This window comes from Capra hircus, chromosome 29, assembly GCF_001704415.2.
Source record: "Capra hircus breed San Clemente chromosome 29, ASM170441v1, whole genome shotgun sequence".
Classification (NCBI taxonomy): domain Eukaryota; kingdom Metazoa; phylum Chordata; class Mammalia; order Artiodactyla; family Bovidae; genus Capra; species Capra hircus.
The window spans coordinates 32,063,537-32,082,689 of NC_030836.1; the positions used below are offsets into that span (position 1 = coordinate 32,063,537).

At 46.5% G+C, this 19,153-nt stretch overlaps 1 long non-coding RNA gene across 1 annotated transcript; it reads right to left on the minus strand.

Annotated features, from left to right (window-relative positions):
- On the minus strand, window positions 2,266-18,941 carry LOC108634249. Its single transcript, XR_001917525.1, has 4 exons — window positions 18,695-18,941; window positions 15,801-15,956; window positions 4,880-5,029; window positions 2,266-2,338 (listed from the first exon to the last, which is right to left on the minus strand). It is a non-coding gene; the product is annotated as an uncharacterized LOC108634249 (long non-coding RNA).

Genomic DNA, 19,153 nt, shown 5'->3' on the forward strand with positions numbered 1-19,153 from the left:
GAACTCTTACTTAATGTTATGCGGCAACCTGGATGGGAGAGGTTTGGGGGGAGAGTGGATACATGTATTTGTATGGCTGAATCCCTTCGCTGTTCATCTGAAACTACCACAACACTGTTAATTGGCTATCAGTTCAGCTGAGCTGCTCAGTCGTGTCCAACTCTTTGAGACCCCATGGACAGCTCACCAGGCCTCCCTGTCTATAACCAACTCCCGGAGTTTACCCAAACTCATGTACATTGAGTTGGTGATGCCATCCAACCATCTCATCCTCTGTCATCCCCTTCTCCTCCCACCTTCAATCTTTCTCAGCATGAGGGTGTTTTCAAATGAGTCAGTTCTACACATCAGGGGGCCAATGTATTGGAGTTTCAGCTTCAGCATCAGTCCTTCCAATGCATATTCAGGACTGATTTCCTTTCGGATGGACTGGTGGATCTCCTTGCTGTCCTAGGGATTCTCAAGGGTCTTTTTCAACACCACAGTTCAAAAGCATCAATTTTTCACTGCTCAGCTTTCTTTATAGTCCAACTCTCACATCCACACATGACTACTGGAAAAACTATAGCTTTGACTAGACGGACCTTTGTTGGGAAAGTAATATGTCTGCTTTTTAATATGCTGTCTAGGTTGGTCATAACTTTTCTTCTAAGTTTTCTTCCAAGCAACAGTCTTTTAATTTCATGGCTGCAGTCACCATCTGCAGTGATTTTGGAGTTCCCCAAAATAAATTCTGTCACTGTTTCCACTGTTTCCCCATCTATTTGCCATGAAGTGATGGGACCAGATGCCATGATCTTAGTGTTCTGAATATTGAGCTTTAAGCCAACTTTTTCACACTCTTCTTTCACTTTCATCAAGAGGCTCTTTAGTTCTTCTTCACTTTCTGCCATAAGTGTTGTGTCATCTGCATATCTGAGGTGATTGATATTTCTCCTGGCAACCTTGATTCCAGCTTGTGTTTCATCCAGTCCAGCATTTCTCATGATGTACTCTGCATATAAGTTAAATAAGCAGGGTGACAATATAAAGCTTTGATGCACTCCTTTCTGGATTTGGAACCAGTCTGTTGTTCCATGTCCAGTTCTAACTGTTGCTTCTTGACCTGCGTACAGATTTCTCAGGTGGCAGGTCAGGTGGTCTGGTATTCCCATCTCTTGAAGAATTTTCCACAGTTTGTTGTGATCCACACAATCAAAGGCTTTGGCATAGTCAATAAAGCAGAAATAGATGTTTTTCTAATAGGCTATACCTCCAAACCAAAAAAAAAAAATTTTTTTTAATTTGAAAAAAATGTTTAAAAAATTAAAAAAGAGTCTTCAATGAAGGTAAAAATATAAGCTCCAAACTTGAAGAAAATATCTGAAACATATAGGGCCAACAGAAAAGCAGTTTCAAAAATATATAAAGCACTCCTACAATTAAGAAAAACCTCATCTCAGCATAAAAATGGGTAGAAACCATAAAGAAGCATCTAATAGAACAAGAAATACATATGGAACCAATCGTTTCAGCTTCTAGACAGGGAGGAGCTAATGAAATATAATTAAGCAATATTTGGGGTTTGCTTCAAGTTTTAAATAAAAGTTGTTTATATTCATTTTTTAAAAAGAAACATATGATCAACAAAGAGACGCTCATCTCGCTAATAATCAGGAAGAGATGGATGACATTTTGTCCCCATGAAATACCCGTTTACATCTATTTGATTGACAAATCTAAGAAGTCTGACAATACCAAGGTGTTGGATGTGGAGAGGGTCTCATACACATAGCTGATGGAAACTGAAAAACCATGTAATGTTATCTTGGAAAGTTGAATGCCTGCATACCCAGCAAATTCAATCGGTATATATTCAATTTCTGTGGGGACACAGTAGTGAAGAATCTGCCTGCCAATGCAGGAGACACAGGAAACACAGGTTCGATCCCTGGGTGGAGGAGATCCCCTGGAGGAGGAAATAGCAACACACTCCCGTACTCTTGCCTGGACAGTCCCATGGACGGAAGAACCTGGTGGGCTGTGGTCCATGGGGTCACTAAGAGTTGGACACGACTGAGCAACTTCACCTTCACTTTTCACTTTCATGCATTGGAGAAGGAAATGGCAACCCACTCTAGTGTTCTTGCCTGGAGAATCCCAGGGATGGGGGAGCCTGGTGGGCTGCAGTCTATGGGGTCACACAGAGTCGGACACAACCGAGGCAACTTAGCAGCAGCAGCAGCCAATATTCTTGCCAGAAAAATTCCATGGACACAGGAGCCTGGTGGGCTACTGTCCAAGAAGTCGTAAAGAGACAGACGTGCCTGAACAGCTGAGCACCCATGCACACCAATATCTGTAAGGATATACCCAAGAGAAAATTTAGCATATGTAAAGGAGAGAATATACAAACAATAATAACAGTTGAATGTATTAAATTAGCAAAACACTGGAAAGAATCTCAAAACCCATCAAAAGAAGAGTGCATAATGAAATCATAGTGTATTTAGAAAATGGAATGTTCTATGACATGAACAAAACAGCGACAGAAGCACTCCTCTGCATGGATGAATCCATGTTGAATGAAAAATCCTAGTCCCAGAAGACCACATATAACCTGAGAGACTTTTTATAAAGTTCAAAAACTATGGAGAAGTAAAGCTAAAACTAAGCCAAGCTAAATATGCCACTGAGGCATGCATATTGCTTTTTTTTTTTAAAGGCAAGGAAATGGTAAGCACAGTATTCAGAGTGTGAGCTAAGTCACTTCAGTTGTGCCCAACTCTGTGTGACCCTATAGACTGTAGTGCACCATGTATTTTGTCAATGGGATTCTCCAGGCAAGGATACTGGAGTGGGTTGGGTTTCATTTCCTCCTCCAGGGAATCTTCAATACCTAGGGACTGAACCTTTGTCTCCTGCATTGCAGGCAGATGTCTTTACTGCTGTGCTATCAGGGAAGCCCCACAGTATTTGGGTTAGTGCTTATCTCTGGGGAGGAGTCAGGCTTGTGAAAGAAGGCAACAAAAAGGGAGCTGGATGTTGTTGGTGACATTCTAAACTTGCTTTGGGGTGGGGGGCATCAGACGTATTTATTGTATTATTCAGCATGCATACATGCATAAAACAAAGTAGAATAAAAGATGGCCTTTAGTGGATCAAAGGGGATTATGTACCATGAACCAAAGATTATGATTAATCCAATTTTGTGAAACTAAGATCCAGTCAATCAATCAATAGGAAATCCTGGGTCCATTACATGCTACTTATATGGGTCAGATTAAGTTGCTTTAATACATCTTAATCTCAGTCTTCTTGACTATGGAATAAAACCATGAGCTATTATAAAGATTAACTGAGCAATAAATGGGCACTAATATATTTTTTATAACAGCTTTACTGAGACATAACTCACATCCCATATAATTCACCCATTTGAAGTTGACAATTTAGTGGTTTTTAGTGTATCCAGAGTTGTGTAACCATCACCACAATCAATTTAAGAACATTTTCATCACTCCAAAAATAAACCTTGTACCTATTAGCAGTCACTTCCCCTCATGACTTCTCATGCCCTGCTACCCAGCCCTGGACAACCATAAATCCACTTTCTGTCTCTGTAGATTCGTCTGTTCAGGACATTTCATATACAGGTAAATGCAACCATATAATATGTGGTCTTTTGCGATGGGAACCAATTTTTTTCTCTCTTTCCCTAGAGCAGAAATTATTACAATAGAGCTGTGTGAATCCTTGTTGGCTGTTTGTATTCATATCAGCTGTAATCAGGACCATCTAACATAGTTTTCTTTTAAACAACTGACTACTATCTACCATCAAAACACTGCAATACATTGTCTTATTCATACAAGTCTAACAACACCCTGTGAAGCAGGCATACAGAAGCCAAGCTACTTAGTCACATGAGCAGTTACTGGTTTAAAGCAGTAATCCATACACAGCTCTAACTCTAGAATCCAGGATTTTAATCACTACCTGATTTGTTGTGTTGTTAAGTTGCTAAGTCGTGTTCAACTCTTTTTCAATCCTATGGACTGCAGCACACTAGGTTTCTCTGTTCTCCACCGTCTCCCAGAGTTTGCTCAAACTCATGTCTATGATGTTATCCAACTATCTCATCCTCTGCCCTCAATCTTTCCCAGTGTCAGTCTTTTCCAACAAGTACTCTCCACATCAGGTGGCCAGAGTATTGGAGCTTCAGCTTTAGCATCAGTCCTTCCAACGAGTGTTCAGGGTTGATTTTTAGGACTGACTGGTTTGATCTCCTTGCAGTCCAAGAGACTCTCAAGAGTCTTCTCCAGCACCACAATTCAAAAGCATCAATTCTTCAGCATTCAGCCTTCTTCATGGTCCAAATCTCACATCCACATGATGACTGGAAAAACCATTGCTTTGACTTTGCTGTGACATATGCTTTGACATAGTTATGGCATATGACATGTACTTTGACATAGCTATGACCACCTGATAATGCCTCAGTATGTGATGAAATGCTATTCTTTTTTGTTTTTGTTTTTGTTTTTTTTTAATAGTCAGGAAGGGTGTGTAATCAGTTTCATTTTAATACAATGACTTTTCTTTTTCCTGGTGAAGCTAATTTGCAGTATTCACAGGGATGGAGTAGTGGTAAGGGTTTGGGTATTCTTTGCCTGACTAAAATCAATACAGTATTAACCACAAAGACCTACTGTACAGCACAGGGCACTCTGCTCACATGAGGCAACAGCCTGGATGGGAAGGAGTTTGAGGGAGAATGGATACATGTATAAGTACGGCTGAGCTCCTTTACTGTCCACCTGAAACTATCACAACATTGTTAATTGGCTATACTCCAATTTAAAGAATATCGAACCTATTTTTCTCTAAAAAAACTTACCTGTGGGAAGAGAGGCAATTATCACTCAGGAAAACATGTGCCAATGGATGAGTAGGAGATTGTTGACTTTAAGGGTTGGTTGGTGAAACAGAGAGCTCGCTAAGTCCTTAATTACTGCTGTTAAGGATGTACCTTCCTGTTCTGATGTTCCTGTGGGTCAGAGAAACAGGAGCTAGTGCTTTATGGGCACTGGGACAGATTTTCCCAGAGTATCTGGAAGCTATCACTGAGTAGGGGGGACCGATGAAACCTAATTTAACATGTATGTTCAAACTGTTATGCATATTGTTACTCTATTAGGCCTTGGAGATTCCACAATTTCTTTTTAAAAATTTATTTATTTTTAATTGGAGAATAACTGCTTTACAATATTGTGTTGGTTTACACTAGTTTTACAAAGCAGGGAACACTGTATTTACTTTGATTATACATTGATTTGGAGGAAGGGATGCTGCTTTTGGAAGTGTACTTTCCCACAGAAAGACACAAAATTCATGGCCCCTTCTTCCCTCTTTAGCCTCAAGGGAGCTTAACAGAGACTGATTAAGCAAGGAAAGCCATCAAAGCTTCAAAGCTCAGAAATCCCTGGGGTTGAGTTGAGCTTTAGGTGAAGGGTTCATGTTGGTGTCAAACCAGTTCCTGCCATCTTGTCACTGTGCATACTGACAGCCAGGGGACACGCACTCAGGTCTGAGATCTGAGGAAAGAAACACCTGGCTGCAATTACTTGCAACTATATGATTAGCTTTTTAAAAAATTAATTTTTAATGGAGTATAGTTGCTTTACAATGTTGCATTAGTTTCTGCTGTAAAGTGAATCAGCTACATGTATCCTTGTACATGTAGCTACATATATCCTTTTTTTTTTTTTAAGGCAAATCAAGATGGCAGAGTAGAAGGATATGAGCTCATCTTCTTCTTTGAGAACACCAAAATCACAACTAGCTGTTGGACAACCATCAATAGGAGGATGTTGAAATCTACCAAAAAAAAGATACCCCACATCCAAGGACAAAGGAGAAGCCACAACAAGATGTTAGGAGGGGCACAATCGAGGTCACTCTAGAGCACTGAATAGAATTTCCTGTGCTATATAGTCAGTTCTCATTAGTTTTCTGTTTTATACATAACAACTGAGTGACTAGCAGACAGGCATACAGTACGCATTTATGTCAATCTCAGCCTCCCAATTCATCCCACCCACTCCCCTACTTCTCTCTTTGGGATCCATATGCTTGTTCTCTACATCTGTGTCTCCATTTCTGCTTTGAAAATAAGTTCATCTGTATATTCAGTGGATATTACTCAGCCATAAAAAGGAATGAAATCATGCCATTTGCAGAGACGTGGATGAACCTAGAGACTGTCATACTGAGTGAAGTTAAGTCAGAAAGAGAAAAACAAAAATCATATATTAACACATAGATGTGGAATCTAAAAAAATGGTATAGATAAACTAAGGATTTTGATGTAGATCTGACTGACCCCAAAGCTCATTATTTTTTTTTTTTTTACTACACTACCAAGAAGGAGGGGCTTCCCCAGTGGCTCAGCTGGTAAAGAACATGCCTGCCAATGCAGGAGACTCAAGAGATAAGGGTTCAATTCCTGCGTCAGGAAGATCTCCTGGGGAAGGAAATGGCAACCCATTCCAGTATTCTTGCCTGGGAAATTCCATGGACAGAGGAGTCTGGCAGGTTACAGCCTATGGGGTGGCAAAGAGCCAGACATGACTGAGCATGGACGCATGCATGCTCCAAGAAGGAAAGGGGAAAGTGATGCCTATTTGTGTGTCATTGTTAAGAAGGAAAACCATGTGTCTTGTCATGAGAAAAAAAAAAAAATCATTCTTAGTCAACTCTATCATGAGTCAGCCATTTCCATATTAATGTTATTATCTATGGTAATAATAATGTGGGTTACTATTATATTCTTCTAGAAATCATCTCAAGTTTGTAAAACATGATCAGACATCTGTATGGGTTCTCACTATATATAGTGTTAGGTGGAGAGAAGTCTGGTGCCTACTTTGTCATACTTAGGAGAATATTCTGTGTATAAAGGCCAGAAATCTGACCCTTAAAGATTATTTAAATACTCCCATGATGCAACATGTTTATTAATTGGTTACTGTATAAGAGTATGAACATTATTATGCCTCCTCTGGCAGTGATAAATCACTTCACCATACAACCACCAGGTTATATTATAACACATGAATCAGGCATTATGGCTAGATGTCAGTTTTCTAGAAAAGAGGTGACATGACAAGATAGGTAGGCATCCAAAATAAATGGCAGGTGGTCTCCCTGGTCTGCTAAATACCAGGGAGCCTAGACATCTGCACAAGATGTTGATACAAAAATGAACATGTGTACGTGCTAAGTTGCTTTAGTCAGTCCGATTCTTTGCGACACTTTGGGCCATAGCCCGCCAAAGTGGGCTTCTTGGTCCTTGGGATTCTCCAGGCAAGAGTACTGGAGTGGGTAGCCATTCCCTTCTCCAGGGGATCTTCCCAACCCAGGGATCGAGCACACATCTCTCACATCTCCTGGATTGCAGGTGGATTCTTTATCACTAGGCACCACCTTGGAAGCCCCCAAATGAACATACCCCTCACCATTCAGTGAAAGACAGAGGCAGAATTGGGATGACAGGGCTAATGGGGAAAAGATGAAAACAGCCTTTCTAAATCTCCTCTCCTGGCTCCAAGTTAAGCTCTCAAAAATTCACATCGATGTCCCCTCATAGTTCCTTAGCTAACTAATAAGTAAATTTCATTTTTTTAAAACCACCTTAACCTGTATTTTCCTCCATCTAGTGCACTATCTCTCCGATCACCTTCCCAACAAAATTCTTTGAGAGTTGTTCATATGAACTTCTTTTCCCCAGTTCTCTCGCAAACCACTGAAACAGCTCTGAGTACGATCACCAGTGACCTCTGTGCTGCCACATGTAATGTTCAATCCCGGGTTCTTGACCTCCCAGTTATACTTGACAGTCAGCCATCCTCTCCTCCAAGAAACACTTTCTCCACTTCACTTCTAGAACATAAGCGTTACCATTGCACTTGCTGATCTTTTGCAATCTCCTCTGCAACTTCCTAATTCCTTTGACCTCTAGAAACTAGAGACCCCCAAGTTTCAGTCTTTGGGTGCTTTTGTTCTGCAGATGGCTTTATCAGTCCTTCCTGTTTAAATACGATCTATGTATCAACAACCCTGCATTCATATCTCCAAGTCTGCCCACTCCCTGAATGACAGACCGGCTTACCTTCTGCTCACTCTACATCTCCACTTGAATATCCAATAGGCAGTTCAAGCCTTACTTGTGCCAAACTGAATGTCTGATCTCCCTAACCCCCCTAAACCTACTTCACTCATCATCTTTGTCTCAGGTGATGCAACTCCATTCTCCTGATTATTGGAACCAAATACCTTAGTGCCATCCTTGACTCTTCCATGTCTCCTATATGTCTTAGGAAATCCTGTTGGCTTTACCATAAAAATGTTTCAAGACGCTAAGTGCCCCTCAGCATCTCATGGCTGCTGCCTCACTGAAGCCATGACTGTCTTTAGCTTGGATTACTGATGTTGCCTTCTTGCTGATCTGCCTGCTTCCTCTCTTGTTCCCTACAGCCTGTCCTCTATTACGGCAGCCAGAACCATCCTGTGAAAGCCTGACTCCAATTATGCTACCCCTCCATTTAAAAATATCTGACAGGACTTCCCTGGTGGTCCAGCGTTTAAGAATCCACCTGCCAGTGTAGGCGATGTGGGTTCAATCCCTCATCCGGGAAGATTCTGGGACAGTTAAGCCCATGTACCACAACTACTAAGCCTGCACTCTAGAGCCCGTGCTCCCCAACAAGAGAAACCACTGCAATGAGAAGCCTATGCACCACAATGAAGAGTAGCCCCTGCTCCCCACAGCTTCTAGAAAAAGCCCATGCACAGCAACCAAGACCCCAAACACCAAATAAATTACTAAATTAAAAAAATCTGATAACTTCTCAATGAAAGTTGAGTCCTTACAGGGGTCAAGAAGACCCTATGTGACCTGTCCTCCATCACCCTTCTCAGCTTCTTGCCTCCTACTACCCCATCCACTCACTCATCTCCAGTTCCACCAGCCTCCTTGCCTCTCATAAACATGTCATACCCACATCTGCCTCAGAGACTTTGCACTTACTATTTCTTCTACCTGCAGTGCTCAATAATCACATGGCTTATTCCCTGACTTTATTAAGGTCCCTGCTTACATGCTGCTACCTCAGGGAGTCTTCCTGACCCCACTCCTTTGTTCCTTGTCCTCTTAACTGGCTTTATTTTTCTTCCTTGCATGTATCACCAGCTGATATTTTCTGTTACCTGTGTGGTCTGTCTGCCCTGGTTTCCCTTCGGTATCTACGAAGGCTGGAATTTTGAATATTGTATCCCAAATGCTAGAAGAGTCACTGGTGCCTAGTAAGTGCTTAATACATATTTATTGAATGAATACTTTACTTCCTGGAGAGAGTGAATCTTAAAGACCAGGTAAAAATTAACCAGGAAGGTGAGAATGGAAGAGGAGTCTAAGCAGAGAAGGTGGCAACTTGAGGCTACAATGGTCTCAGAATGTGGCAGAGTAATTTACAAGCAGTGCTAAATAAGTCTGTAGGAGCCTCCCCATTAATAATACTCATGTCTTTTCCATTTAAGGAGTACCTTAACTGTTTTCAAAATTGTTTTCTTTTTCACATACACATAGGAGTTAACTTTTAAATTGATTAAAAACTTCTAAATGATCTTATTTATTAATCAGTATAGATTTTAGTAAGAAAATATAATGAAACAATAAGAAAGCATTGTATCAGAGTTAATTTGGCAACAATTTTTCTTCTTTAGTTTTACAAAAAATAAGATGCCTTATGATAGCATTTTAGGTTTAATAAGAAAGGTACTATTTGAGAAATCATGTTAGTATTTACAGTCAGGGAACATGGGTTTGGCTTTAATCTGGTCATAAAATAGATACTGAGGACCTAACTATACTGCAATAAACCAAATGGGATTGTCCATGTACAGAGAACTGGACATTATAAAAGCATTGCTTATGACAGTGAAAGTCATCTCTTACATTTGATGTACTTCGAATCTTTTAAAATAAAATATAACTTGGCTTTTAAACTCAATAAAGAGATTTCTGTCTCCCTGGGAAAAAGAAAAAAATACTCATATCCTTCCAAGGGTTCCTGTAAAGCAGGCCCACTTCATCCCAGGGCTATCAGGCAAGTGCTCAAATTCTTAAGAGTTCCTTGGACTGCAAGGAGATCAAACCAGCCAATCCTAAGGAAATCAATCCTGAATATTCATTGGAAAGACTGATGCTGAAACTGAAGCTCCAATACACGACCACCTGATGCAGAGTCGACTCATTAGAAGAAAACCCTGATGCTGGGAAAGATCGAAATTAAGAGAAAGGGATGACAGAGGACGGTGGTTGGATGGCATCACTGACTCAATGGACATGTGTTTGAGCAAGCTCTGGGAGATGGTGAAGGACAGGGAAGCCTGGTGCACTGCAGTCCATGGGGTCGCAAAGAGTCGGACACGACTGAGCTACTGAACAACAACAACAGCAGCAGCTTCTTCTAGGGAGGATCTGGAAGTCTGAGTTGGCTAATTGCTCCCTGGCTCAAGAGGTCCCACCTGAGTACCAGAAGATGGGGGTGGTAGGGGTTGGGGGCGGGGTGTTGATGGAAAGCTAGGAGGTGAAGGTAGAGGAGAAGGAAGGAGCTCTCACTTTAATCCTGTGAGTTCACTACCCTGGAAAGATGGGTCCAAGTGAGCCATGTCTGGCAAGTAACGGGCCTTGCCCAAGTGACTCAACAGCATCAGCTCGGCAACCGCACTGAGTCAGTTGGAAGGAAACAGAGCTCCCTAAGGCCTGATGAGTGAAGCTGAAAGGAACTCACTGAAAGGCACTGCAAAGCCATTCACGGTCCCAGCAAGATGTTTCAGAATCAGATGCAGAACTAATCCAAAAAGAGGGCATCTTGATCCCCGTTCACAATGCATGTGGGCAAGACACCCAGCACGTGCCAGGAGGCCAAGGTTCCAGGCACACTGGGACACTAAGCCCCACTGAGTGTGTGGTCCATTAGTAGAGGTCCACTGCCTCCCAAAGGGCCTGGGATTTGGATCCTCAGCCTCCGTGCTCATCCCGAAGCACTTTCCCAGGGAGAATTTTTTGTTCCATTTGGCAGATGTGGCTCAGAGAAGCCAAGTGTTGCCTGCAGTCAACCAGCAACTCAGTTTCCTGAGATGGGAACTGAGGCCCAGACCTACCAGCCTCGAGTGGTTTCTTGATGGCGTCCTCCCAGAGACTCAGAGGACAGCAGAGGCAAGGGGGTCAGCCCTCCTGCATGGGAACCAAGGTGGACAATGGGGACGGGCAGGCGGGTGTGGAGCACTGCAGACCCACCATCACAACAGGGAGAACAACTCAGAGCACATCCTCCTGGGGGGAGGGGATGTCAGTGACATTTTCTTTGTAAATGAACGACATCAGTCCTGAGGTTCGCAGCTGTACAGTCTAAAATGTTGGAGTTGGAAGGGGCCCTGGGAGACATCAATCCAATTTCTTTTGTTTCCTGGTTGAGGAGATGGAGATGAGGAAAGACTAACTCGTTGCTCAAGGTCACACAGCTGGCTCAGGCCAGAGTGAGGACAGGAGCCCGTGTATCTTAAGCGTTGACCTCGTTCTTTTTCCAAACATCACTCTTACAATAATGACCTCTGATGACACCATGAAACAAGGTCAACAACAGCCAGCTTCTCTCCTCTGCTTTCCTAACATTAGAATGAAAGCGGCGTGGAGGAGTCTGGAGTGAAGGGGTGGTGTGCTCAGCTCAGACCTACAATCTAACACTCAAAACCCCCTGAATCTTCCACTCATTTGGTCTTGGAGCCAATATTAACACAGCCATGGAAAGAAAGGCTGAGAGATTGCAAAGAGGCTCTTGGAGAGCCCACCCCTGGGAGATGGTGAACTGGGTCTCATCGACGTGGTCAGGCTCACTCCAGGGCAGGGCTCTACGGCAGATGTGTCTGGAACAGTGTTCTCAGGCTTCCTGCCTGGGCCCTCCATGGCACCCAGTGACGAGCATGGCTCTGGGCAGAGGTGGCTGCTGCCAGCGGGAAGCTCTCCCATCACTCACCCACCAGGTGTTCTTCCCAGCAACCACTGCAGCTTGGCAGGAAAACCACAGTGGGGCTGCGGGGCTGGGCAGAGAGGTGTAGCTCCCTCCGCTGTGCCGTCCAGGTGTCAACAGATGGGTTATGGATCTGCCTCTCCCTTAACAAATAAACAGGACTTTTACAGGCTGAGTAATCCCACACGGGGTAAGCCAGACTGTCACTCAGCCAGCTTTCCCAGCCAGGGACTAGCCTCCCTAGGCCCTGTTCCTATAAAGAGAGATGTTTCCAGAAGGCTGGCCATCCCAGGGCAGTAGCAAGGCTGAATGTCCTTCCCACCCATGGAGTCACAGGGAGCCAGGTAGTCCTGGGAGCCGCCATGCATCCTTTAAATGTCCCCCCGGGCAAGTGTCCCTGCCAGTTCCCACAGTCTGCATGCTCGTGGTTCTGTGCAGGTGCGACCCTTCCTCCCATCCAGCCCTGAGAGAGCAGAGAGTGAAAACACAGATGAGATGGTTAAAGGAAGCAAAACTCTCCCTTGTTGACAGTGGCCTCGGAACCAAATCTCTCCATCCTTCTCCTGACAGCTTTCAAACCTTGGGGAAATGGACCAGGAGACAGGCTCTTGGGCCATTTTCTTCTTCTGATTCCTGTCCAATATCTGGCCTCTGAGTAAGAGGGGCAGTCTGGCCTGATCTGGAGGGGCCCCAAGAGCAGGATGAAGATCTGTTAAGGAGTCAAGTCCTGTAGCCCAGTGGTCACTGGCGCTGCATATAAGCATGAGAGACCACGGAGTGCTAGACCAGGCATCCGATGTCCTGGGTTCACTTGCTTAAATGTCACTTACTTTCCTGAACCTCAGTTTCCCCATCTGCAAAATGGGGACAGTAATACCTCTCCCTGCCCTCCTTGCCTAAGTATGAGAATTCAGTGAATCAGAATAAAGGAAAGGTTGAACGTGCTGGGTAGGACTCCACTGCAGCTCCTGTGCATGGTCACCTCCAGCCAATAACAAGTCACTTGTCACCTCCAGTGACAAGTGGGTTCCAGCCCAAAGGAGGTAAAAGAGGTGGCTCTGGGGTTCTCAGTTGTCCTCCCTCCTTCCTGTACACATTCTACCAGCACCATGCCAGGCACTGTTCACAGGTGCAACAGATGAGGCAAAATCCCTAATGTCAAGGGTCGGGGGCGGAGGGGAAGCAGACTAACTCCCTGGTCCAGGCCCTGGTGGTGGTGGCCTGATTCAGGTGGGGGATACACTTCAGGACAACACACTCTGTGTCAGCCCTGATTAATAAAAACCAGTAACCACGGGAGAAACTTCTGGTTCTTTCTAGCCCAAATACCAGCTGAGCAGCTGGGGAAACCAGCAGTCCAACTCTCTCCAAGTGGTCACCCACATCTTCCCACTTGCGCGCGAGGCTGGTTCTCAGCGCAGGGTCACGCTGGGGTGAGCCGTCAATCTAGGCCTGGAGCTGCTCACCTCTGACTTAGTCACAGTCTCCAGGTTTGTTATCTCCCAAGCAATGAATTGGCACTTTTCACCGAGGGATGACTACTGGGCCCTTTAGAGCTTCATTAAGCTCCGTGACTTAATGACTCTCCTGTTTAATGGAAGCCAAAGCTGTTTAAGTGGCCACAGCTGCCAGGAACTGGGGTAAAAGAGTGAAACTTCGAGAGCAGCCGCACTAATCTGGCCGGCACCCCTCCCCAGGCCTGATCGTGGCCTGTTTTGACAGCTCCCAGAGCCGGTCCCACTGGGAGCGGCGGGGGCAGCTCCTTTCCCTCACGCTCTCTCCTCCAGCGCATCGCCTGCCGCAGGGGAGAGGAAGAACAATCAAGCATTGTCTTGTTCTGGCCCGGTGTGTCAGGGCCTCCTGGAATAAATGTTATTTGCCTGGGAGGGAAACTGGCTGAGAGACAGCTCAGGGTCAGGGCTGCGGAGGACGAGAGGGAAAGCGGTGATGTTTGGGTTTGGTTTTATTGTGAGTTTAATCTCTTTCTCCCTGAGTTCTGCACATTTCCCCCGCCTCCCCATCCCAAACGGGCCATTAAGCAGGAAGCCAGTGCTGGGCGGGGGGCTCTGCCTGGTAGAAACAAAAGGGATGTTCTGCAACATGCACCCTGGGTTGCTCTCAGCCCAGCTCCGGATGAGCAAAGGGCGTGCATTCCGGGGACTCGTGCAGGCTGCAGGCAGAGTGGCCCACCTGGCATGGCATGGCAGCCCCTCGCATGCAGATACACTTTACCCTTCTGTCCTTTACTCCTCAGCAAGTACTGCCTGGGCCGCAGCCCCCTCTGTGAGTCTGGGGAAACTGGACCCCAGATACCCCAGGCAGTCAGCACTTACTGAATTCCTACTGTGTACCGTTCACCAGGTGCACTTCCTGTCACCTAGAAAGCTTCATGACTCTCCCAAATGAAGAGCTAAAGACCAACTATTGAATAGGAGACTTGAGGGGCTGCCCTGGAAAGGCCAGGCACCCCCCACCCCTCCTTCTCCTGGCTGTCTCAGGAGTGAGTAGGAAACAAATGGCCAAGCCTCCTGTGACAGCCATGAGCCCTGGGGCATCGAAGGGGTGCCTTTGCTGTCCTGTCCCAAGTCCCCCTTTCCACTAGGAAAATGAATCTTCCCTTCATCCTTAAAATCCACGCTGGGAACAAGACACCTACCCAACAGCCGAAACAAGAGCTATCGATGATTACATGCTTACTCTATGTTGGGCACTGTGGAGAAGGCAATGGCAACCCACTCCATGGAGCCTGGTGGGCTGCAGTCCATGGGGTCGCTAAGAGTCAGACACAACTGAGCGACTTCACTTTCACTTTTCACTTTCATGCATTGGAGAAGGAAATGGCAACCCACTCCAGTGTTCTTGCCTAGAGAATCCCAGGGATGAGGGAGCCTGGTGGGCTGCCATCTGTGGGGTCGCACAGAGTCGGACACAACTGGAGCGACTCAGCAGCAGCAGTGCTAAGTGCATTACGTGTATCGTCTCATTTGACAGAAGCATACCTGCTCAGTCCACTTCCACAGATGGGAAATGAAGCTTGGAGAGGGCACGGAACTGCTCCAAGCTTACACAGCTACTAAGAAGGCTTCAAACCCACCTTTATCTGCTTCCAAAGTCTTGACCACTCAGAGGTACTTCCCAGAAGCGGTGATGGGTTTGGAAGCCACCCCACACACCCCTGTGCCACTTCTTCTTGTCAGCCAGGACACATTTTTGCCAAGGAGGATGTGTGCTAGGATGCTGGCTCTTTGGGCTACCCTGATACCTTCACTCACTGGGGCTCCTTTGTTCCCAGAGGGCAGAGTTCCACCCTGTGGACTTTACTTAATTATTTTTGTGTACAAAATAGTTCATTGCTCTGCTCAGTGCCATGTACAATTAGAGAGTTAATACCTGCTTTGTAAGAGTGATAATGATCTCACCACCCAGCCAGTGAAATAAACGTTACCCGCCCCCCCCACCCCTCTTCTTGAGAAACAAAGAGCCAGAGAAAGCCAAGCCATTCAAGCACTTGACATGGGGCACGGAGAACATGGGCGTGAGTCCGCAGACCTGGTGTCAGGTCCTGGATCAGCCACACACTAGCCAGGTGCCTGCGGCAAGCCAGCTGACCTCATGAGGCTGTGTTTCTTCAAATGTGGGGGCAGGTCACTGTACAGACACAATAACCAGATGTGTAACTATGAAAATCTGGTGAGAAAGTGCCCACAAAGCTCTGAACAGCCTTACCTGGCAGAGTAGGTGTTCAATGTCTGTTTCCTCACTTAGTGCACCTTTCTTATTTCAGTGGAGCTCTCATCATCTAAGAATCTTGATTCACTTCTGCCTTGGGGACATTCCCACCACTGCACGCTGCTGGCAGTCTCAGTGCCTCAGTTTCTGCATCTGTCAAATGGGAAGGAACAAATGACTTAACACACATAAAGTCCTTAAAATGGTACCCAGCACATAGTAGTTGTTACATAATTTAGACATTTTATAAACATTGTTGTGATTAGTGATCACTATTATTCTTTCTCAGAGTTTTGCGAGGAATAAACAAGATGATGGATGTGAAAACGTGTTCTCAACTACAAGAATAAGAGTAAGCACTCGGTGGCTCAGACAGTAAAGCGTCTGCCTACAACGTGGGAGACCCAGGTTCGAGCCCTGGGTTGGGAAGATCCTCTGGAGAAGGAAATGGCAACCACTCCAGTACTCTTGCCTGGACAATCCCATGGACTGAGGAGCGTAGCAGGCTACAGTCCATGGGGTCTCAAAGAGATGGACACTACTGAGCGACTTCACTCACTTCACTCACTCGTACACGCAGAGAAGGTAACAGGGGAAAAGACCTGGCCTCAGACACGCACTTGAACAATCTCAAACCGCCCTCCTTGACACAAAACATAGAATTCCTCCTTCAAAGAAACAATCATTCACCTTCTGGTTTTTGTTTGTGTGTTCTGTTTTAATTTGAAAGTGAAAGTCACTCAGTCATATCCGACTCTTTTCAATCCCATGGACTATACAGTTCATGGAATTCTCCAGGCCAGAATACTGGAGTGAGTAGCCTTTCTCTTCTGAAGGGGATCTTCCCAACCCAGGAATCAAACTGGGGTCTTCTGGATTGCAGGCGGATTCTTTATCAACTGAGTTATCAGGGAAGCCCCCTGTTTCAATTTAGACCAGATCTTTCATGTCGTGTATCTAGGCTGTTTGTATCTCACTGACGTATCCTCGATCACTACAACAAGGGCATTGTTAAAGAAGCATCTGGTCTAAGCAGTCCTTGGATATCCTGATGTGAACAGAGAATACAATTAAGCTCTGTCTCTCCCTCGCAGGTAATCCAGGTGCAATCTTTCCTGGTGGGTTGGAGGAACCAGGCAGGCAAGCCAGTCAATGAGGGGGAGTTGCAGATAGCTGATTAATGGCTGGAAGCCCAGTAACACCACCCCTCAAAGGCTCGCAACAGATGCTCCTGGGCCCATCTTTGACAGGTTTACAGTGTAATCAGCCAAACAAGAGACACAGGGTGTGGGCTTCCTTGGTGCCACAGTGGCAGAGAATTCGCCTGCAGTACAGGAGTCAGGATTTTGATCCCTGGGTTGGAAAGATTCCCTGGAGGAGGACATGGCAACCCACTCCAGTATTCTTGCCTGGAGAATCACATGGACGGAGGAGACTGCCGGGCTACAGTCCAATGGGTCACAAAGAGTAGGACACAACTTAAGTGACTTAGCATGCATGCAGGAGACACTGGTGCAACTGTTTGCCCAGCACCCTGCTGGAAACCACAGGATATGTAAAGCAAGTGCCTAGGCCACAGTCCCTGCCCTTAGGGAGACACCCAACTGATGGAATAAGACAGCTGAAAATGAAAGAATGAGAGAGTCAGAAAAGGCAATGATATAATGAAGGTTAGATTTTATGGCCCAGACTGTAAACACTGGTGCATGGAGTAAAGGGAGATGGGTGAGAGCTAGAGGGAGTGGAAAGGCTCGCACAGGAAAGGGTTTCTTAGCTGGGCCCTGACGGGCGTGTAGGAGTTGCACTGGTGAAAGCCAGAGTGGCAGTGCAAGTTGGGGAAACTGTGAGAGAGGTCTAGGAGGAAGAAGGACTGCCTATAGGGCAGAGGTGAACCGGGCATGTCTGGAGCAGGAGTGCATCCTAACTGCCAAAACTAGCATTGCTTTAAAGAACCAGGAAGATGAATTCTTCTCAGTAAAAAAAACTCGTTGAAGGTGGTCTAGTTTGTTCTAGTTTGCCTCCCATTATCAGTGAACTTCATTCAGCAAGTCACTTAACCACCCAAGTGTCGCTCTCTTCCCCTGTGAAATGGGGATGATGATACATGTCTAACAGTCCCTATAAAAGGTGCTGATTCCAGAGGCAAGTGCTAATAGGCAGGCAATGAGGGCAATTCTCCCCCAAACTCCCTGGTAGGTGACTCCAACTCAGGTTCACCGAGTTCTCTTCTCCAGGCAAGGAGGGAGAACCAGGCTCTATGTGAGTCACCTGCTGTTGACCTTGATCCACAGGGGCTGCAGGAGGAGCCTGTCGGGGGCCCATCCCCCCAGAGAGCAGGACTGCCCCTGACCAAGTAGGGACAGGATGGGATACCCTCCAACTTGAGGGCTTCTGAACCAAGCCAGAGGTCCTCAAGAGGATGGGGAGGCAGGAGTGGGCCTGAGAACTTCTCACAAGTGCCAACTGGCCCGAGGGAACGAAGGTGGCCAGGTAAGGAGTCAGATCAGAGAGGAGCCCCAGGAAGAAACCAGCGTTTTCGTGAGCAGACGCCGCGGGGACTGAACCGGTGGGAAATTAACCACCGACTCAGACGCCCCGGAAGGAAGCAGCAGCTAATGGACCAGCCCCGAGGGCCAAGCCCTCACCTCCTGACAGTGTTATCGTCGGCCTGGTTTCAGGGCCCGGAGTACAAGTTTCTGCCTCGGACCCAGGGCCGAGGCTGTTCCCAAAGGGCTGTTTTCCCCGCGCGTCTCGCGCAAACCCCGCAGCTCGGGCGCGCCTGTCTCTCCTCCCACCTGGGCGCCCAGAGGGAGTCGCTGAAAAGGGAACGCCGAGCGGGACCCTGGGACCCTGGGACCCTGGGACTCTGGGACCCTGGGGGCGCTGCCCACCTGCCCGCAGCGCGGAGCCCGGCTGTGAGAGCGGAGGGGAACGGCCGGTCAGGACTCACGTTCCCCGGGCTCCGCTCCGCGCCGGCCTCCTTCTGGCGGCGCCCGCACGGTGCAGGGGACGCGCAGAGGCGGCCTCGGGATGAGCGGCCCCCGGGCGCACGCGCGCGTCTACTGCCCGCACCTCCGCGCTGAACCCTTGGCTTGGGAAGGGACTGCCCCGCAGGGTAGGTGCGTACGCGGGTGTGTGCGCGCGTATGTCCGTGCGTGTGCATAGACCTGTGCGCACGTGATCACAAGAGAGGGCTGCGAGGCAGGGAGCAGGGCGTGTGCGTTGTAAACAGGGACAGTAAGGAGGTGCCCTAATAGGGACTTCTCAGCAGCCCAAGCCGAGAAGGCAATGGCACCCCACTCCAGCACTCTTGCCTGGAAAATCCCATGGACGGAGGAATCTGGTAGGCT